Source organism: Alosa sapidissima, chromosome 14, assembly GCF_018492685.1.
Source record: "Alosa sapidissima isolate fAloSap1 chromosome 14, fAloSap1.pri, whole genome shotgun sequence".
NCBI lineage: Eukaryota > Metazoa > Chordata > Actinopteri > Clupeiformes > Clupeidae > Alosa > Alosa sapidissima.
This window is the reverse complement of record NC_055970.1, coordinates 21,337,552-21,359,352: the sequence shown is the minus strand read 5'-3', so window position 1 is coordinate 21,359,352 and position 21,801 is coordinate 21,337,552. Positions and strand designations below refer to the sequence as shown.

Sequence of the window (21,801 nt, the reverse complement as noted above, 5' to 3'; positions counted from 1 at the left end):
AGCTCAATGAGCATCAAACCCATACCTGCCAACACTCCCGTTTTTCCCGGGTTTCTCCCGTATTTCAAGGTCATCTCCCAGCACCCTCCCGTTTTGTTATTTCTCCCGGAAAACTCTCGTAATTTGCATGACCATCACACTTCATTGTAAAACCACTGATCCGTTCATTTTTTCTGCTAGTCTGACATTTCCCAGGTTGCCAGATTGTGTATGAAATACACCCTACACATACACAATCACTTACTTTCAATTTAAACTTTTTTGTCATAAAACCTGGCAACCGAAACCCCAAATAAGGAAGCGGGTGCACACTGCGCAGCCACGGAGTGTCGCAAGCAACCGGGCTAGTTGAATAGCCAACTTCACAACTAGCTGTTGTGAAATTGTAAGGGAAGACATTTTGTGATTAAAGGGACACCAGGCAACGTTTTCGTGTTAATTACTCATCTTCATAAGTCGGTATATGGTTAAATGACTCATTACAGGGCGAATTAAGACTCTCTCGCCCGCCCCTACTGTCTGTAGGAAGAATATCCCACTTGCAAGTTCAGTTTATCGTACCCGGCGACCGAAGCAGTTTCAGTTTCCATCCTGCATCCACAGCACAGAGGGAGGCTAACGAAATGCTAGCGATTGTTGCAAACGTGTGTATAATGGCAGAGCCGGCGAAGAAGCAGCGAAAACCCTTGACGGAAGATGCAAAGAAAAGGAAAAGAGCTTCAGACCGAGCGAGGGAAAGTTGCGTAGAGAAAAAGCATCAGGCTTGCCTGGTGTCCCTTTAACAAAAGAAACCCCCAAGAAAAACAACCTCCCGTTTTTGGAGAGCTAAATGTTGGCAGGTATGATCAAACCAGCTAATAGGCTAACTGAAATAACACCATGCCAATCTGTATGGTGAAGGGTATGTGATGATGTGGGGCTATTTTAATTCCAAAGGCCAAGGGAACTTTATCAGGATGCAAAGTAAATATCTGCCTGCCTCTATGGGAATTTAACAAGGGGTGTGAATACTTATGACTCCTGTATTTTAAGGAAGAACATTTATTTATTTACGATACATTATTCATTCACAAAGAAAATTGGTGTCCTTAAAGGTTGGATATTCATTTTTGTACTTAAGGGATTAAGATCAATTTGCAAAAGATGATTTTATATTCCTCTTTTTAGTCAACTTTAGCATGGATTCAAAAAGTTTCGTACTGCGTACGATGAAGGGAAAACTGAATCAATCCTCCAAACCACTAGCCTGGCGGGCCATCCTATATCATTGAAATGTATAGTCTGGCATCGAACCATTCACCTCGCTTAATCCAAGGGGCGGGCAGAGAATTGTCTTTCAAACTGCCTAGGCATGTAATAGGCCAGCGCTACGACTCAACTTTCAAAGAAAAGCACAAGTCCAACTTCTCCAAAGTTGACGCCAACGCCGATTCAAACAACCGCTCTTCATTCGCCATAGCCACCTTCCTTGTTGTTCCCCGTCGCAGGACTGTCGTTATCCTGTTAAGCCCGCCTTAAGACTCTCTAACAAAATAGAGCGCTGTGATTGGATGAGGTCCACGGCGTCAGCCAATAGAAATCCCTATGGTTTGATACTAGACGTACAGGCTGAGCAAATTAATTTGCCGCCGCTAGGGTGCATCTAGATTTCTAGGCTACAAAACCACATATTTTCTAAGAACTTTTGACAAGATTTGGGAAAGATTCTTGAAAGACTGTAGTCTTTTAACTAATACCCCCCAAGTTTTTTAAAAAGTCTTCCTCAAATCTTGTGAAAATCAAATGGTGTAAGGAGGCCTTAATTTGGGTCTGGCTGATACCTTTTTGTTACAGATCATTTTCAGAGTGAAAGAGAGAAGAGTGAAAAGCAGTTTTCAGTAAAGCTATTTATTGGCTAAATGTTGGTGCCCCCCCTGTCCATGGTGCCCTACGCACACTGTGTGATGTGCATTGTGGTAGTATTGCACACATAAACACACACGCACGCACGCACACATGCATGAACTCACCCACAAGCACACACACACACGCTCACACACACACATGCCCGCACCAACACATGCAGGCAGGCAAGCAGGCAGGCATGCGCACACACACACACACAGCCCATTACCCGCACACATTCATAACCGAACACACACACACACAGAGATAGAGCGAGAGAAGCACACATATACACAAAAGCAAACAGACATGCACACACTCATTTACATAACACAAAAGTTGCAAGAGAAGGGGATGGTGTAGGAGATGGAGGCAAATTGGAGTAGGAGATGGAGACAAATTTACAAGTGTGATTTATTTTTGCGGAGAGAATGTGCAGGACTAAGCGGCAGTCATATGGTGTACCGCTTTGCGGTGCATCTAGTTATTATCATTGTTATGATGATGACGAATGAACGCATCTCTGTAGAATGAATCTGCTTGCACGCACATGCAACAGCAGGATTCCATCTAAAACAGGTGTGTGTGTGTGTGTGTGTGTGTGTTTGTGACAAGCAGAGTGTACATGCGTCTGTACTCTGTTCTTGCTAATGGAATTTTCAAAGCAAAGACAAAACAAAGTCTTACAATTACAGTATACAATTACAATTACAGTAATTTCCTGTATATTTCCCGTATCTTGTGCACCCACATACCAAGATTTGCGTTGCGCATGGCTCATATATGCAGGTGTAAGATAGGGCCCCAAATATTTTAAGCGGTGGTGGCTGACAGAGAATGTGACGAGCTGTGTTGTGATTTTGTCTGCTTAATGCTGCAAGAATGACTATTGTGTAGGGGTGGGCGATATATATCGTCTACGATAATATCGTGATTGTTGTTTTAACGATGTGCAAATTTACATTATCGAGTATTTAAATTAGGCCTACTTATGGGGAAAAAACACTCGAAATTACGCATTAAAACCCCATACATCCACTAAATACAGGAGGTGTATGCGAGAGAAGCCCCTTGTTGCAGCAGAGCAAGTGTCACATGATCGCTAGTGGGTCCACCTTGTCACACGCAGGCCTAATGTTTATTTTGTGTAGCGACCGAGACGTAGGCCTACTTGGGATTTTGTGCAACTACTTCTGTTCTGTTCACGTAGCATTGATGAGACATCATCACATCACATTTTTTCCTACATGGTATTATATGGAGAGAAAACATTAGCCTTTGAGTATTTTAGTAGTCAGTTGTAAACAAAGAACTCTTCTCATGTAACCCTTTAGCATCTCTATGGGATTTCTCATATACATTAGCCATAAGCTAACGCATTAGTTTCTATTCTGTAACTTGGAATGCAAGCCAGCCTACATGATTTCTCTTAAACAAAACATCGAAGGAAATAACTGAGATGTACTCTGTTGGTCTGCTTAGTTTTACAGTGAATCCTAAGTAGGCTAAAGGTTCTTGAAAGGAACTTCAGCTTCAGACTTTCTCTTGGGAAACTGTTAGGCCTATTCACCTTCTCTAATGTAGCTGGCTAGACCATGTCATTGCCACACACACAAGTGGGGGCAAAACTGGAAATGTGTCATAGAGTGACAATGCATTGGTTGATTTGGTTAAAAAGTCACAGGTTAGGTTATTGGTTATTATTGTATTGATGATATTCATAAATAATGAGCTAACTCAGACTTTTACAAAAATGTTTTTGAAGGATATCGACTAATTATCGTTATCGTCAAAATCACAAAAAATATCGAGATATTATTTTTTGTCCATATCGCCCACCCCTACTATTGTGTCATGAATGATAGTGACAACAATGTTTTGCACCAGCAGATGGGGCAAGAGCACATGATCCTAAAGTAAATTTAACCAGATCGCTCAGAAAGGGCATCTCAATTAAGCGTATATGAAAAATATGCAAGTTATGCAATTACTGGTTGTACATTGTTTACATTGTTCATATATTCATTGTACAAAGAGCTGGATGTAGCAAAATGTACAGTACCTATTTCAAGTTCTGAAACGACATGATACCCAATATGCTTATACCTGCCTATATTTTTTTCAAAGCTCACAAAATGCAGTCTGTGTCAAAGTCAAATGTAATCAGTTGCAACACTCAGCTACACATCCATGGGCATTGCTGATATGAGGATCTAAGCTCACCTGAAATGCAGAGGAAAGAGAACTGAAAAGGGAGGTCCATGTATGTTTCAGTCAGTGTGCATCTTGTGTGTGTTTTGTGTGCTGGGAACAGGCCTCTGTATGAGAAGACACCTCTCAGCTCCCATGTTCTACTTAAGAAAACTCTACTCTTATAGTTATGGACTCTTCTTGCAATATTATTCTTTCTTCATTTCCTCATACTTGCAATATTAAGCAGACAATATCACAACACAGCTTGTCGCATTCTTGTGGCGTACAGGTGTACTGTTGGACTGCTATTCCTTTTTGAATAGTTGCTTCCAGCATTCAGAGTGAATCATTGTGTATCTGCCTGTGAAACCCCAGCATCAGAGCACAATGTAATGCAATGCATGTCAGGTTTGCATTCAAGCTCTACTTCAGACTCCTGCAGTGCATGCGTAAGTAGCCAGTGGCTCTGAGTCTAGCAAGTCCAGGGTGTAGAAAGCACAGACGCTGACCACATGTGAGCTGCAGGAAGGAAGACGACCTGGCTGCACGGTGCACGCAGCTGCAGAGTTGTCCAGCACAAACCGAATCTGTCACACATCTGAAGATATCTGTGCTGAACTCATTTCGCACATTTGCAGGTCTGTTCAACTGTTTAAAGCACACACTGTATTATGAAATCTTTCATCTTTCATCTCCATCTGTGGATCCCTCAGTTCAGCATAAACAGAGTCTGGCACCTGAGACTGAGAACCTCGATGCTGAATGCTTGTATGTAGCTGCAGATTATTTTTTCCTCTTAGTGTGACCTACAAAGGTGATAATGCTCTTCTCCCAGAAGTAGAAGTAAATTATCAAATGTGTGCTAAGAGCACCTGTTTTTGTAAAGTGTGTTTTTTGATTATGATTCTGCATATTCTTGTGAATTCTTTTAATTTCACAAAACAGTAAATGGACATACACAGAAACTCCTGCCTCCTGCCTGATGCGACTGACTACAAGTAAAATATAATCTATTTTTAAATACCCTGGAACCCTGGAGAAATCATTGCAAGATATTTTTTGGTGTATATCCAGAAAATGTGCGCTCATTTTACTATATTGTGTGCTCATTTTACTATAACATGCGCACCTTACGAAATATTGCCCTCATTTTACTAAATTGTGCTCTTAGTTTAGTAAATGGTGCACACACTTTACTTAAAGGGACATGCCACCATCTGGGAAAATACGCTCATTTTCCACCTCCCCTCGAGTTAAACAATTGATTTTTACCTTTCTCCAGTTCATCTAGTTCAGAGTCTGGCAATACCACTTTTAGCTCCAGCCTAGCATAGGTCATTGAATCAGATTAGATGATCTCGCCCGCTAACATCACGCTTAAAAGTGACTAAGATTTCCAGTAATTTTCCAATTTAAAACTTGTCTCTTCTCAAGTTAGAAAGTGTAATAAGACTAACGGAAAAGGAAACAAGGCAATTTTCCTATTCAGGCGTAATAATCCAGTCACTCTCTGCTGCAGCTCAAACTTGTTGCTGGAAGTTATAGTTTATGGGGACTATTTTCAGGTGCTGCGTGATATCACTGTGTTGCTGCGCCCATGGCACGTTTGCAACTTTCCTTGATTATTACGCCGGGATGAGTGTATTAGAGGTTTGCACGGCGTGTCATCAGATCGGGACGTCGCCATATTGGAGATACTCACATCATTAGAAAGCATTAGCCACTGAATTACATCCCTAACGTTGTCAAGGAAAATGGTTAATTGTTGCCGTGTTTTAGGTGGTACCAATAGGTCAAACCGAGAAAAACATCTGGAGAAGGTATGGACTTCCAAAAGTTGTTAAAAAACCAGGGAGAAAGGAGAATAATGCCAGAAGTTATTAGAGGAAGGTGGGCGCTTGTGGTTGGACTTGGTACTGCGTCTCCCTCACCCAACTCATATGGATCTGCGCTGCCAATAAACCGTAATTTCTCAAAATATCGTGCCTTTTCTTGTGGTCCAAGTCCTGCCCTATATGCCTTTGCCTTTGCCTATGCCTTTGGGATAAATGCAGAGACCAAATTTCCCTCATGGGATCAAAAAAGTATATATACTTATATATACTTCATTCAGTTCTTTACGCAGAGTGCCTCCAACATGGCCATGCAGCTGGGTTACCGCCCAAGGGCTCGTTTCTAGAAAGCGTCGTTTGCTAACTTGCGTCACAACCTTGGTAGTTCGCTCCATCGTTCTTGGATTTGGTGTTTCTAGAAATAGTAGGGGTGGAAAGAGGGGTCCACGCGCACCCCCCGGATTTTTTTATGCCACTTACATTTTTTTTAATCCTTAAAGTGTCTATTTTCAGAATCTGCCAGGTACCAAGCTCAAAAAATGGGTTAAAGGCTTCATTTTTAACCCTTTATTGCACCCGACCCAAACTCGAAAAATAAAAAAATGAGATAGAAAGTGGCATAACTTTTGAAGTAAACAAGATACAGAGACAAATAAACACATTTTCCCATATAATTCTGACCCAAGGAATTCAATGGAACAGTTATTTATTTCATTTGACAACATCTTGACTTGGTTTTTTTTTTTAATATATGGCCAAAAAACAGGCAAAACAGGCTCATTTGGCAACTATTTTTTCATTTCAATATCAATCAGTTACTAGCAACACTACTTATCTTCCTCATCATCATCACAAAAGAGATCCTCTAAGTCCATTTCTTTCATTTCCAGCTCTTCATCCTCATCATTATGTTCATACTCTCCATCCTCTTCACCCATAGACAAGTTATTGTTGTTGGAATCAGTTACCTTGTCAAGAGCTGCCTGCTCTTCTGACTCTGCTCTCTGAGCCAGTACCTCAACAAGAGAAGGAGGGAAGATGGGTCCAATTGTCCAGATTGGTTCCAACACCTCCTCCTCTCCTGTCTTCTCCCACCCCATGCCTGGATCATATGGTTTAGGGCTCTCGATTATTGCCTCGTTTGCTCTCTTATAGGAGGCAACTCTGTAGTTGGCACGCTGTACATGTGGGATGAGACAGACTTTGGGGGGAGGCAGGTGTTGTTGGTCTACTTTTGACTTTGAGTCCAGGACTTTGTCAGCACCAACCATTTTTCTTAGCATCTTGGCACGTACTGCGTCAACTGAGGTCATCCGTGCTTGGCCATACATGATGCATGTGAAGCTCTCCATTTCCTGTTGAAGCTCATCTGTGACTAGCCAGTCTACACCAAGCTGTCTGAAAGCATTGTGGAGTTTAGGATTCTGCTGTAGCTTCTTCAGGGGATTCACTTTTCCTTTTCCTTTAAAAGCGCTGGTATAGTCCTCCCCAGTAAAGACATAGAACCCCAGCAGGGTGTTACAGTAGTCAGGGCCCAGTGATTCAGACAGTTCTGTCACATTTACTAGTATACGATGTTTGCCAGAGCCATGGTCAAGGTAGATTGAGAGGTTGATCTTACTGGCATGGTAGAGGAGGATCATTAGAATGTCTGTGTCAGGTGTCCTCACCACACAGGACTTGTAACCCCATTTGACAGCCTGATAGAGGTACAATGCGGCTGTCTGTCTCCTCCTGGTTGGACCGCAGTGCATAGATCTCAGAAGTCTAGACCTGTAAAATAAAGAAACTAAGTATTACTACATGTAATGTAATACTCACAAATGGCTCCAGAGCCATTTGGTCTACCTATCGTAGTATTTTTTATGTTTTTTTTATGTTTTTTTTTCAAAGCATTGTGTATAGTGACACTGTTTAAGTCCTCTGTTAACTTACTTTTCCTTTTGTTGATTTTAGGTCATAGGATTTCCCATTAACACACACCACTGCTTTCATACTCCTCTCAATCCGAAATGCTGCCTCGTTGCTCCCCCAGACCTTGAGAAGTAGGTCACATAGCTGCTTCTTGTTCAGATCATTACCTAGGAATGACTTAAAGTCATGGGGAGTCCGGGTGTTTGGACCATCAATTATGTACTTCTCAGTAAAGCCACGTCTGAGCCTCTCCTGAGCTTTAATGGAGTCTGGCTGATAGCAATCTGTGGAGAACACAAAATGGTGCTTGGCAACCATTAGGTCCAGGAGCTGCATGCAAATCTCCCCACAGGTTGGTGGTAGGTTGGACATCGTGTGGAAGAGGGCATTGCCATCCTGTATGTATAGGGCATCCTTGGGGTAGGGTACTTCTTCATCCCTGTCCTTCAGCAAATGGTGAAGGATGGTCGCCTTGTTTGTTTTGGCAAAATAGCCATCAGGAGAGCCAAGGGCATGAGGAACAGGCGAGAGAGGATACCGCATGAGTTCCTCAATGTTGATAGGTTTCTCCATAATCTGTGACTTTACAAGTAGTTGATAGGCTATGTTACTCTGCTCCTGGTACACAAAGAGCTGTAATGGAAAATAAATAAATTAGGTAGCCAAAAATACAACAGACCTTAACAGAATGCATTTTCTGTGTAATAAAAAGTGCAATTAGTATAAGTTAAATCAATATCCACCTTCCCCTGTGCAGATGTAAGTTTGACCCTCTTGCTGGAGTGATCCATCATCTTGAAGTTTCTTGAGGCGGTCAAAGAACTCCTTCTTGGAAACAAAGCGTTCTTGGATGAACTGCTCCTTGGCAGCCCTGCCTGCAGCCTCGGCCCATAGCACGTCAGTCTCAACTTCTGGATTGATTGGAGCCCCAGATGCTAGGGAGTACAGTCGGCTTTCGTCAGGAATTCTCCAGGGGTTTGTAAAGCCCTTGATGGCAGTGATGACTCTCTGGACCGCCCCCTCAGACAATTTGATCTGGGCAGGCTCCAGCTCACGGTGCTTGCATGACTTCGGCATCTCAGGGTCATCAATCATGCCGCACATCTCCAAAGTAAGCTCATAGAACTGAGCTCGGGCAGAGGTTGTGCGGCACCACTTCTGGTACGCACCGCAGTTGTTGAATAGACCAAGTATACCACCTGCAATATAGAGAGGAAGAAGTTTGAATGTAATCATCACAACCAACATGAGCCTGTAATTAAATATAGGTGGTTAGGTTTGTGTCCACACATTGACATACCTGAAGACTTTGCAAACTTCATGAATGTCTCCTCCATGGTCTTGTCCACTGCTGCGAGAGCCCCTGGGATCAGAGATCTTGCGACAGCTATGGCTCCATGCTTAATGTAATCAAGAGCACCAGGATGGGAGAGGTCAATGTTTGTGAGAAAGGCCTCAAACCAGGTCAGGTACCTATAAGAAATGAATAATGAATAAAGTTTATACTTCAAGTAAGCTCCCACTTTTTTTATATGAGTATTAAGGAAATGAATGCATAGATGCATACCTAGCGTAGTTGTGGCCATCATATGCAAAGAAGAGATCTGCCATGGCATCATTGCAGTGATGGAAAAGCTCAAAGTTGTTGGTTTTTACTGCAAAATCCCATCATGAAGACCAACCTTGCATGATCCATCATGGACAGCCAGAATATGCCTGTTTTGCCCAGGTGGCCTTTGCGTACCTTTTCTTGGTATTGCTTGTACTGATTGATCAGGTTGAGGAGTGAGGGATCCTTCAGAGTGGAGTCAAGGTTCTCGCAATTGCAGCAGTGGATGAGATTGATGAGCGTCTCATGTGGGAGGTGCGGTTTCTCCTCCTCCATGAAAACATCGAAGAGCAAACGTTCAAGTGCCTCTGTGACCGCCTTCAGACTGAAGAGAGCCTTGGCGTATGATTTGCCACTCAGAATGCTTTTCAGGCAACCACTGGTTGCAAGGCCAGCTTCTATGAGGATCTCTGCATAACCAGCTCCAAGACACTTGCATCCAGTGAGCCTTCCCATGTAATTCATGGCTGTATGGAACTTGCCAACGAGGACCACATGCTTACTGAATTCCTCCTCGTACTTCCATACTATCGGAGATGGTCATCTGCAGGTACTAACTAACTGCTACCAACTGTCAAAGTGCCAAAATTCCAAAACTGGCAGTTGATGCTCAGGCAACTTTTGTGACTTTTTTGGTATTTTCTGTATTTTTCATGCCTCATTTTGTTAATGTCAAAAGTAAAGCTATTTTCAATTTCTTCTTCAATTCCTTCAAATTCAGGATAAGTGCAGTAAAAAAACAAACCCCATAGTACATTATTTTAGGCTGCTACTAGTATAATAAAATGTGGTCAAGTGAGCTGTTTTTGCCATTTTTTGGTCAGAAGTGGAGAGTATGAGCATAATGATGAGGATGAAGAGCTGGAAATGAAAGAAATGGACTTAGAGGATCTCTTCTGTGATGAGGAAGATGAGTAGTGTTCGCTGTAAATAACTGTTCCATTGAATTCCTTGGGTCAGAATTGTATGGGAAAATGTGTTTATTTGTCTCTGTATCTTGTTTACTTCAAAAGTTATGCCACTTTCTATCTCATTTTTTTTATTTTTTGAGTTTGGGTCGGGTACAATAAAGGGTTAAAAATTAAGCCTTTAACCCATTTTTTGAGCTTGGTACCTGGCAGATTCTGAAAATAGACACTTTAAGGATTAAAAAAATGTAGATGGCATAAAAAAATCCGGGGGGGGTGCGCGTGGACCCCTGTTTCCACCCCTACTAAAAGGGTAGTTCGAACTCTCAATCGCAAACAAGGACGCAAAGTTTGGTTGTTTGAACTACTGCACCTAGGCAGTCGCACTTGTGTCGTTCCTTGGTAGTTCCTGTTGGTGTCCGGAGCGCCTAACCAAAAATCACAACCGCCTAACGAAAAATTACGAAGTGGAAGTTTATCTCGTGACTCAATGATTGATCTATCCTGTAGCTTTATTTTAATTAAGAGACTGACTCCCCTACTTGGCTCATTCTTGCTATTTATGTTAATTCGAGTATTGTAGGGCTGTAACGATATACGATTCAAACCCGAAATCGCGACATTCATATCTATGGGGGGGTTTTCCTGCCATTAATAAAATTAAAATGAAAACAGTGAAATTAAAATGAAAAACTCGTTTTGCCATTTAATTTTCAAAGTGTCAGTGCAATTATCCTGCCAAATTTAAAAATAAAATGAAATATATACATTTGGCTTTTAATTTTCCTGATAAACACGATACATTTGTGACAAAAATAAAAATAAATTGAAAACGTCTATTTGTCATTTCATTTTCATTACCATCCTGGTATATTACTGCCAAAAATGAAAATGAAAATGTTAGTTGGAAAATGAAAATGCAAACTTCACTTTGACTTTGCCTTTTCCTGACAATGCGCAGAATGTATGCCAAAATGATAAATAAAATGAAAACTGACACCTGCTTGCGATTTATTTTCCATTTCTTGATTTTCATTTTCAAGTTCACAACATGCAAATGAGCTGCATTGTTAATGAGATGTATGTGGGTGGTGCTCTGGTGGCGACAAATTAAATGCACCTACCATGATCATGATTTAGCTTTAGATCAATAAACGCGGTTGGTTGACGGCAAGATGGCAGCCAGATCGGTCCAAGACGAGGCCGTAGCGGCCCTAGAGTCCCCTTGTATCACACGAGGCCAGCCCAGGCAGGATATCCCTGCCGAGACGATTACAGCCTATGTGCAGTTAGGAATGACAGTAGCTAAATCCAAGCTCCTGCATTCTACGCCGTACTGTCCTCTCCGACGAATTGAGCAGGCTCACGATTTTTGTTGCTGTCATTCCTAACTGCACATAACATCTCCCGCTTTACTTATCGGTAGTCTACGTTGTCCAAAAACAAATAAATAAATAATAATGTCATACCTCTCCTTGCTTTCATTGTAGACTATGTGTGCAACTTTACCAAACAGTATAGAAGTAAACCCCCTCTCCTTGCCCCGCTCTCTCTCGCGCTCCCTCTCTCTCCCTCTCCCGCTCAATGAACACGCGCGACTTAAATAAAACATTCACAATCGTGAAAGCAAGGACGCATAGAAGACGACTAGCTAAATTACTATTAAATCCGCTTAGCATCATTAGCTATCATTGCTGCACATATTTGTTTAAAACTCTTGCATTGAAGTTGAAATATGTATGGTCAAAACCTATTGTTGTGTCTCGTAGGCCTACTCTTACTCAGAGGTGAAAAGAAGAGATAGGATGCAAACTCCGGCCGAGCGCATAGTGCACTGATGCACTGCCATTAAGCCACGAGACAATTGATAACATTTGCGATACCCAAAGATTTGTCTAGGCTATATATTTTTCCAACATAGATATTTAACACAAATAATAGCACAGGGATTAAAGTGAAAAAAAATCGTTTGACTGAACTTTTTTCAGGCCATAAGTCATACGTTGTTCATATCTACCTATAGAGATAGCACCCCTTTTGCGGTCGCGACCTATTAGTTTTCAATGTACAAAAAGATGCAAACAGCAAAGTAAAGGGAGTATTCGCCTTATTCACACGGCGGCCATTGTTTAAACCAAAACGAGGCTACAGGGTACACTTACTATAAAATGAATGCCACCTACAGGTGAATGCATAGAACATAACAATCCTATGGTTTGTGTACCCTGTAGCCTCGTTTTAGCCACCATGTGAATAAGGTGAATTGAGAGTGTTCTTGATTGAGATTTTGAGTTTGAGTTGAGTTTTCCTGATGAACAAAAATATATTTTAGTACCATCCCTGACCATTGCTGATTAGCCATTGCTGTTCTTTTCTACTGCAGCAATATTGTAGAAAGGCTTTAACACACTCTTATTTAATTACTTCAGGCCAAAAGTGTTTAAAGGGGAGATTTTTTTATTGTTAATATGCAATTCTACACCAAGTAAAATCTATAAAATCAAGTTTGCAAGACTTCCCATTTCCTCATCAAAGTAACGAATCAGAACATTCTAGATATTGTTCATATTTCCATTTGTTGCCTCATCCGCATTTAATGAAAACATGGTAATTTTGAGTTTTACAGACAACTCAGTTTTCCAATGAGCAGCAATACTGTGTGTGCTCATGCAGGAGGTCTGCGCATTTGATAACGACAATCTGGAGACGGTGCTTTTGTCTTCAGCAACAGATTGAATAAGGTTGACAAAAGGGTTGCGATATGGTGAGGGACAGGTCGTGTTGCGCTATGAAAGAACATGCGTAGCCTGCTTTCTAAACGTAAAAACGGTCAGCCATAGATAAACGTAGCCTACCTCTGTCGTGGTGGCTAGTTGCACCAGGTAGGGAAGATGTCCTGAAGTGCACGAACGTTAACCTTATGGCGGTCTTCTGATTGGTGGCGTGCTAAAACGTTTTCCTATTGCATCCATAAACAATTTTCTTGCAGCGAACCGCGCAAAAGCAAACCCCCGGCGCTTTAATTTCTTTACACCATGGCTTGTTAGTTCTCCCCCGTTTCCACCAGCTGCCCATCTCCATTTATTTTTTAACTTTTGACACCTGCCTTCCTTTAGCAACAACGCATCCATGACAGCTAGTGGCCTTGCCAAATAGACGCACACAAATCATGACGCTAATATGCGAGGTTCTGGTAGGCCTACTGGTTATGGTTTTGTGCTATAAATGAATAATATTTTATAGCAAAGTTTTAAGTTGATTATTTTAATTGTATGGGTATTTTTTGTCAACATACACTCACAACCTACTGTCGTTAAAAGTGAGGCCTAAGCAAAATAGGCTACAAGGCTGTCTGTGCGTCACAAACAGACTGACCCCCTTACTCAACAGTTCGCGATGATGACAGTGATATTATTATTTTTTTTATGCTAACACGCTCAGTCAAAACCTTCCGTCGCAAATTGTGAAAAACATTGTTGTACATGTCATAACAGACGGGATGATAAATTGCATAGGCTACGGTTTATATTGCGTCGCTTTACACATAATGTTAGTTGCATTGATTAAAAACTGTAACAATAATAGTAGCCTACATCGGGTGGCATAGAAGGCTATCTGTTCAAGTCATAGGTGACACCCAAAATGAATGACCTCCCCTGACAAGAGTTTGTGATAGTAAGAAATTGTCTACATTGATGCACGGAAAGAACACAGCCTACGCTTCTTCTCCGAATTCGCACATAGAGCTCACAATATCATATCCAAAAAAGTTAAACGGATTGGCCAACCTCATCAGCTGTCTCTAATGTGTCACTATAATCCAACTTTTAGACCGTTATAGTCCTCCATATGTGTTCTTTGGAAAAGCAAAGGTGATAGGAGGGGAGGGGGGGGGGCCCTATTTTTTTTTCTCATCGGATCTGCATCGATCTTAAATATGACATTTCTAAAATCAAAATGACGGAAATCCGTCCTATGACGGAGAACTTTAATCCTTGAATAGCACATATTGGTCGGCTTCAGTAAAATGTTTTATATACTTGCAATAGGTTTAGGTTTTTTAGCAGATGACAATGACAATGCCAGCATTAATCACTCGGTTTAAATTAGAAAAATGCCAACAATAGGCTGTGGCGGAGAATTTCTAGGGGGTGGGGTATTACACGTTGCCACTGTTTCTACTAATGATATGTATCGCTGCATCATCAACAACGTTATTGGAACTACGGTGTTCAAACGTTGGAGGTAGCGAATTGCGACACAGGTACAATGCTTTCTGGAAACAGAACAATGTTGTTGTTTGGTCGCAAGTTGCGTCGTACCATAGTGGTTGAGCAACGTTGTTGCTAACTTTTCTAGAAACGACCCCCAGAATGTGACGTCCGTGCAAACCCCTAATAGTTCCATGTCAAATCAGCCTAGAAAATCGCCACATTTCATTTTCCGTTGGTCTCATTACTCCACATGTTGTTTGCTTCATTCAGACACAAGCTCATTTAAATAATGTCCGTCAGAAATACTAGGAGGGGAGTAGTGTATGAGCTGGTTGTTCGATATTCCAAATAGCCAGTTATGTTGTTCAGATATATGGCCCAACCGCTTGACATCTGAAGAACATGCAGACTACACCTAGGTCTGAAAGCAACTATGGTGAAGCAGCTTTTAGTTGCTATGCAGTTCAGCTCTGGAACCAACTTTCAGATGATATAGTTTCCCCTACTGTAGCCAGTGTCAAATCTAGACTTAAGACCAAACTTTTCTCAGATGCTTTTTACTAACTGATCCAATGTTCATTGCCTAGTTCACAGAGCACTCTTCGGGTGAATACCTTACTATTGTTCCTTGTAGTACTATTGCTGTCCATGGGCAAAGGGGGATTCTGTGAAGTAGTTGCCCTGTCAACAAAATAGACAGATCGGGGATAGTCAGAGTGTAACGGCTCGTTCTTTACGGCTCGAGAGTTACAGCTCTACCGAGTTTCTTTGAAACTCTGAACTAGCGTTAACTATTTGTTATTACTCCACGAGGGGGACTATCGAGCCCTGAAAGGAAACATGTGTGTGCACACAGTTTGGGACTACTTCAAGAATCTTTGAATCTGGGAAAGTCTTTCAGCGAAAGTTTTACCGTATTTTCCGGTCGCTCTGGAGTATAAGTCGCATTAGTCAAAAAATGCGTCATGAACAGGAAAAATATATATATAAGTCACACTGGACTATAAATCGCATTTATTTAGAAATGTATTTCACAAAATCCAAAACCAAAAACAGAGACTATGTAACTGGACTATTGAGGCCAAAAAGATTAATGTTAATGAAGACAAAGGAGTGAAGGCAGCCAAGAGGAGCGCCTGAAGGTCTAATTGTAAAACAAAAGATTCACTGAAAGAAAATGTCATGTGGTACACCAAAATGTAGCTAAAATGTGGAGAATACAATGCAATCAAGCATTTTGGGAAATGTGGAGTCACAAGCTGGCAGAAGATTAAATGTTCATGAGAGAGAAAAAGATGGTTTTAAAAGGACGTGACCGAAGCAAGCCAGGCAGAGACCTATAGGCCCAAAGGTAATTGTAAAGCAACTTACAAAAGATTCACTGAACAAAAATGCTGATATAGTACATGAAAATTTAGCTAAGTTTAGCAAGTTACTTTATCAGTTACTTTCAGCAGCTGCCGACAACACCCCCACCGCCTCAACATAAAAATGATAACCGGTTTTGCCAATACTCACTATACTGGAAGTGCATTTTAACAGTAATGTCAACAATGTATAGCAGACATCCCAACCTAACCTACTTAGATACTGAAATTCAGATGTTTGTTCAATAAAGTCTAGTCAGTACATCAAATAAGGAAGGTCTATTGATAGAAATTGTGATAGTAAAATATGTAGATTTTGGTAGTTTGGCCTTTTCATGTAGCCTTGGCAACTAGCCATCTAGTATACGCCTGAGTAATATGCAAATGAAATTACACTTGTTAAAACTCACCTCAGCAAGTCTTTTGCAATCATTTAACCCACCATGAGCAATGCTAAAATCACTGTTACAAACAGTGCAGTGTGCAATCATTATGTTTTACTCTTATGAGACAATTGGGTAGGCCTACACTTTTGTGTAGTCTGATGTGAAATGGGCTTAAATTATCCTTTTTGAGGGGCACTGACTCTGCCATGACGCTCCTGTTCCTAGATACACTGACTGAACTGATTAATTAAGTTCGGGAGAAAAGAGATATAAGCCCACCTACATTGAAAACTGATTGGTTGATTTAGCAAAACAGACCAGGATGCTCTCTGTCTTGGATGTGCTTCAGACACACACACACCACTCCTCTCTCTCTCCCTCTCAGTTGTGTGCGCGTTTAACTCAAATGCACACGCGATTTGAAGTCCGGTCTGGCTTGCGTGCTCTTGTTCGCTCTAGGTTCCGGGAGATTTTATGTAATTTGCGGGCGTCAGGAAGCCGCTATCAATATGTGGGAGACTCCCAAAACTTCGGGAGACTTGGGATGCACAGAATGTACAATGTACCTTAATGTTGTCATGTTTAGCTGACACAAACTCAAAATAATGACTATAGATAAAATGTGCATCTCTCTCCTCCCTCCATTGTTGTTTACGTTTGTGTCGCTGCTAGGGTTGCAAAATTCCGGGAATTTTCAAAGTTGGAAACTTTCCATGGGAATTAACGGGAATATACGGAAATTAATGGGAATAAACTGGGAATTTTTAATATTAAAAAAGTTAGTCTATAACAGGGAACTTAAATGTAATGGACAAAACCCCATCTTGCAGCATAATATTAGTTAAAACAACCTGATTTAATGCAATTTCAGTCAAATTTCTACCCTGCACAGGCGTCAATCCCATGCACACAGCAATCAGCAGGCTACTAGACATAAAGGAAACCTATGATGCATTCATGTGCATGGGGAAAATAAATTCCCAGTGAAAATGTCATCTCATGTGGGAATAACTGGTGTGAAACTGGGGGAAGTTTGCAAACAGAGTTACCCAGTTATGGGCTTGTCTTCACTTTTGTCCTCATTCAAATGGGTGTACGTCATTTTGCATAAACTGTAATGGGACGATTAATCTGTCTGATTAAGCTTGACAATTTATATATAATTTACATAATCTATAAGGTTGGGTTGGGGTGGTATGTTGTGTCATTATTTGTTTTACCATTTTCTGGGATTCTAACTGAACAAACTGATTGTCAGTCAATGTTCCAACCAATTGGATTTTGTTGTTGAGTGGCGTGGTGTATCTTGGGCAGTTCAGTGGTTTCAGTGTCGCTAGCTTAGCACGCTAGTAAACCATAGGCAGAGAATGGGATTCCCGCTAGCATGTTAGCTATCTTTGTATGTTAAGCTAAACGAAAATACGAACAAACAAATCATATTGCTTATTACGAAACAAAATGTTAATGTCTGTATATGAAACAGTAGGAATTACAAAAAACTCCCAGTTAATTCCCATAAATTCCCATTAATTCCCATAATTTCCTTTAATTCCATGAAAGTTTCCAATTTGGAATATTTCCAAAATTCCTCAGCTTAATTTCCCATGGAAAGTTTCCGGTAAGTTTCCGGAAATTTACCGGAAATTTTCTGCCCCTTTGCAACCCTAGTAACTCAGAAGGGGGTTGTCCTCATGCTGAAAACGTGAGCATAGCCTATGACGTTAATCCCAGAGACAAGAAGAAAGCAAAGAATATATCTTTTTACTAAGGAAAATGACAAAAATAGTAATAGTAAGCACAGTAATAGTAAGCACAGTGACTTAGATACGTAACTTTAATCTGATTACTGGTTTGTAAATAGTAGCACGTTAGATTACTCGTTACCGAAAAAAGTGGTCAAAATAGACTAACGCGTTACTGGCATCACTGGTCATGTGTGTGTCACGTCATCCTGGATGTGATTTTGTACTGCTGTGTGGTTGTCTGTTACAGGCAACCTTCGTAACAAGGCTGAATGTAGTTGGTGGTAAGTGGTTTGTGGGAATTGTGTTACCTTGCAATAGTTTGGGCTCCCTCACAATAAGTTTTGCATTCCCTCACAATACTTTTGCATTCCTGCGCAATACTTTTAACTTCAAGGGACCGCAAAACACATGGTGAGGTAACACAAAAGCTACGGCACCCCCAAAGGACCATGGTGGGAATTATTATGACCGCCGCGCAGCAAAGTAGCGGTCATATAGGTTTAGTCAGATTTTTTTTTCTTTCTGATATTGACATTATGACACCCTCTGAATGCACGCCAAGTTTCGTGGAATTCCGTTCATGGGGGGCCACACAATAAATTAATTTATGTTACTATACACCAACTGGCCTGTAGGTGGCCGGAGACAGTTTTCTGTGAATATCTCGAGAACCGTAGGGCCTAGGAGGTCCACCTTTTTTTTGTATGTTGGTCTTAAGGGGGCATGTCAACCTATCCCATTACCACTTATTTCATGTATAGCGCCACCTGTGTTTTCATCACAATATCTCTGGCTGACATGGTCAAAACTGCACGAAATTGAAAGTGTAGGATCATTTTGACACCCTCCGAATGCATGCCAAGTTTCGTGGACTTTCGTTCATGGGGGGCCTTACAATAAAATAATTTATGTGTACATTTAGTGACCATACACCAACAAGGATTTCCGGGACACTGAAAGACCGGGGTACACGAAACTTGGTGGGCATGTACCCCCACATGGATAGCATGGAACCATCGTTTTTCGTTTTGATCTGTAGCCCCCCCGCTGGACTGGACCCCCAGAAAGGAGGGTAGGGCAGACACAGTTTTCTGTGAATATCTTGAGAACCGTAGGGCCTAGGATGACCAATTTGTTGCGTATGTTTGCCTCCAGGGGTCATGTAAACCCATTCCATATGCACACATGTGCATAAACAGATACACACGCACACACAAACATTCACAGTAATCCTACGTATGACACATACTCACACAGTAGACATATATACGCATGCATGCACATACACAGGCACATAAACAGGCAAACACACAAGCACATGCACACGCACACACACACACATAAACATGTACATGCACACAATTCAAGAATTTCCAGAATTATGAACAGGTAAGATGAGGGTGGGGTTGTATAAAATGTATATTACATGTGAAATCTATGAACTAATCATGTTTTGGTACTTGTTGTCTAGCAGATATCAGTGAGAATTGAGTGTGCATAATGCAATTCAGTGAGATAGTTAGAATCATATATGCCTTCCAGCGTGACTTATTTTTGTGGAAAACGTGCTGGACTGGGCGGCGGTCATATTTTGTACCGCTCTGCGGTACATCTAGTTGTTAAGAGGTGACTGCAAGGGAACGCAAAACTATTGTAAAGAAATGCAGAAGTTGGGGAACTTACAAATATTGGAAGGGCAAAACTCAAAAGGTGGGCACTGTGTCGTAAGTGGCAACAGCGTCCATGCCATTTGCCTCCAAGTTCCCACAGTGACACAGGTTTGGGTCTGACCTGCCAGTCGTTTCTCGGTCCCGTCTCTCTCTCCCACTCATTTCCTGTCAATCTTCACTGACCTATCTAAATCCTACCTAAATAAAGGCAGAATGCATATATATAGCAAAATAAGCTAAATCTGCTCATGTTCAACTGACACACATCAATTTGTTTTGAAACAACTCAATATATATATATACAGCGGGGAAAATAAATATTGAACACGTCAACATTTTTTTCAGTAAGTATACTTCCAGTGAGGATATTTGCATGAAATTTTCACCAGACATTAGTATTGACTTAGGTAAACCACACAAAAATCCAAACATTAATGTTCATAAGTAGAGTTATGAGTAAAAAAGTGGAATGCCACAGGAAAAAAATATTGAACACGCCTACTGAAATTTCTTAAATACTTTGTAGAAAACCCTTTATTTCTAATGAGAGCTTCAAGGCATTTCCTCTATGACGAAGCTAATCAGTCGCAGTATTCAGGTGTGATTTTGGCTCATTCTTTTAAACAGATAGTCTTTTAATATTGAAGATTCCAGGGGTCCCTCTTGTAAATCCTGATCTTTAGGTAACGTCCAAAACTGTTCAATTGGATTTAAGTCAGGGCCTGAATTTCCTTTCTCTGAAACCAATTGAGAGTTTCCTTTGCTGAATGCTTTGGATCATTGTCCTGCTGGAAGGTCTAGCCATGTCTCATCCTCATTGTTCTGGTGGATGGCAAGATTCTCCCAGAAAAAATGGCTCCATTCATCATTTCTTCAACTGTATGAAGTCTGCCAGTACCATGAGATGAAAAACAGCCCTACACCGTGATGCCTCCACCTCCAAACTTCACTGTTGGTATGGTATTTTTAGGGTGATGCACAGTGCCATTTCTCCTCCAAATATGGTGTGTAGTATGACATCCAAAGAGTTCAATTTTGCCCTCATCTGACCAGAATACATTCTCTTAGTATTTCATAGGCTTGTCCAAATGTTGCGTAGCAAACTTTCAATGAGCTTCGACATGTTTTTCTTCAGTAATAGAGTCATGTGGGGTGAGCGTGCATAGAGGCCATGGCGGTGGAGTGCATTACCAATGATTTTCTCGGTAACAATTGAACCTGCTGCCTCCAAGTCTTTCTGGAGTGGTCCTTGGCTCTTAGGCTACACTTCTGACTATCCTTCTGACTTCCTGGTCAGAAATCTTGTGAGGAGATCCTGTGCATGGCCGATTGATGATGCAGTGATGTTCCTTCCACTTGCAGATAATGGCTCCAATACTGCTTACTGGATGATTCTGAAGTTTTGAAATGCATCTGTAACCAGTTCCATTGATATGTTTTGCAACAATAATGTTGCAAAGGTTTTGGAAGAGCTCTTTGCTTTTACCCATCATGACATGTTTCTTGTGTGACAACTTGGTAACGAAAAACCTTTTTATAGCTCATCAATATGTACTAACCCAGCTTACATTAATTTGCACAGATAGGAGGGATAATTACTCTCTAACTATGTATAGATTCCAGCTCGTTCCTTGCCATTCCTTGCCTTTGTGTACTGTTTTTTCTTAGTGTGTTCAATACTTTTTCACTGTGCCATTCCACTTTTTTACCCATAACTCTACTTAGGGACATTAATGTTTGGATTTTTTAATATGTCTGGATTACCTAAGTTAATACTAATGTCTGTAGAAAATTTTATGCGAATAGCCTCTCTGGAAGTATACTCACTGAAAAAAATGTTGACGTGTTCAATACTTATTTTCTCCGATGTATATATATACTTAAAAAGGAGCTCAAAAATAAATTGGTAGTTTCAAAACAAATTGATGTTTGTCAGTTGAACATGAGCAGATTTTGCATTGATAAGAGCAGTGTTAAGAGGGGTGAGATTAGCATGGGCTTCGGGGTAACGCTATCAGAGTTCCACGAAGGGGTGTGTGTGTGTGTCTGCTTGAGTGGGTGTGAGGCCCTAGTTCCTGT

General features: G+C 41.1%; 1 long non-coding RNA gene across 1 annotated transcript in view; it reads right to left on the bottom strand.

Annotated features, from left to right (window-relative positions):
- Positions 1 to 10,308, bottom strand: part of LOC121681649 — a 108,693-nt gene extending 98,385 nt beyond the window's left edge. The window contains exon 1 of the long non-coding RNA XR_006022227.1: positions 10,206 to 10,308. This is a non-coding gene — a long non-coding RNA (uncharacterized LOC121681649). The remainder of the gene's footprint in view (positions 1 to 10,205) is intronic.
- Between the last annotated feature and the right edge of the window lie 11,493 nt (positions 10,309 to 21,801).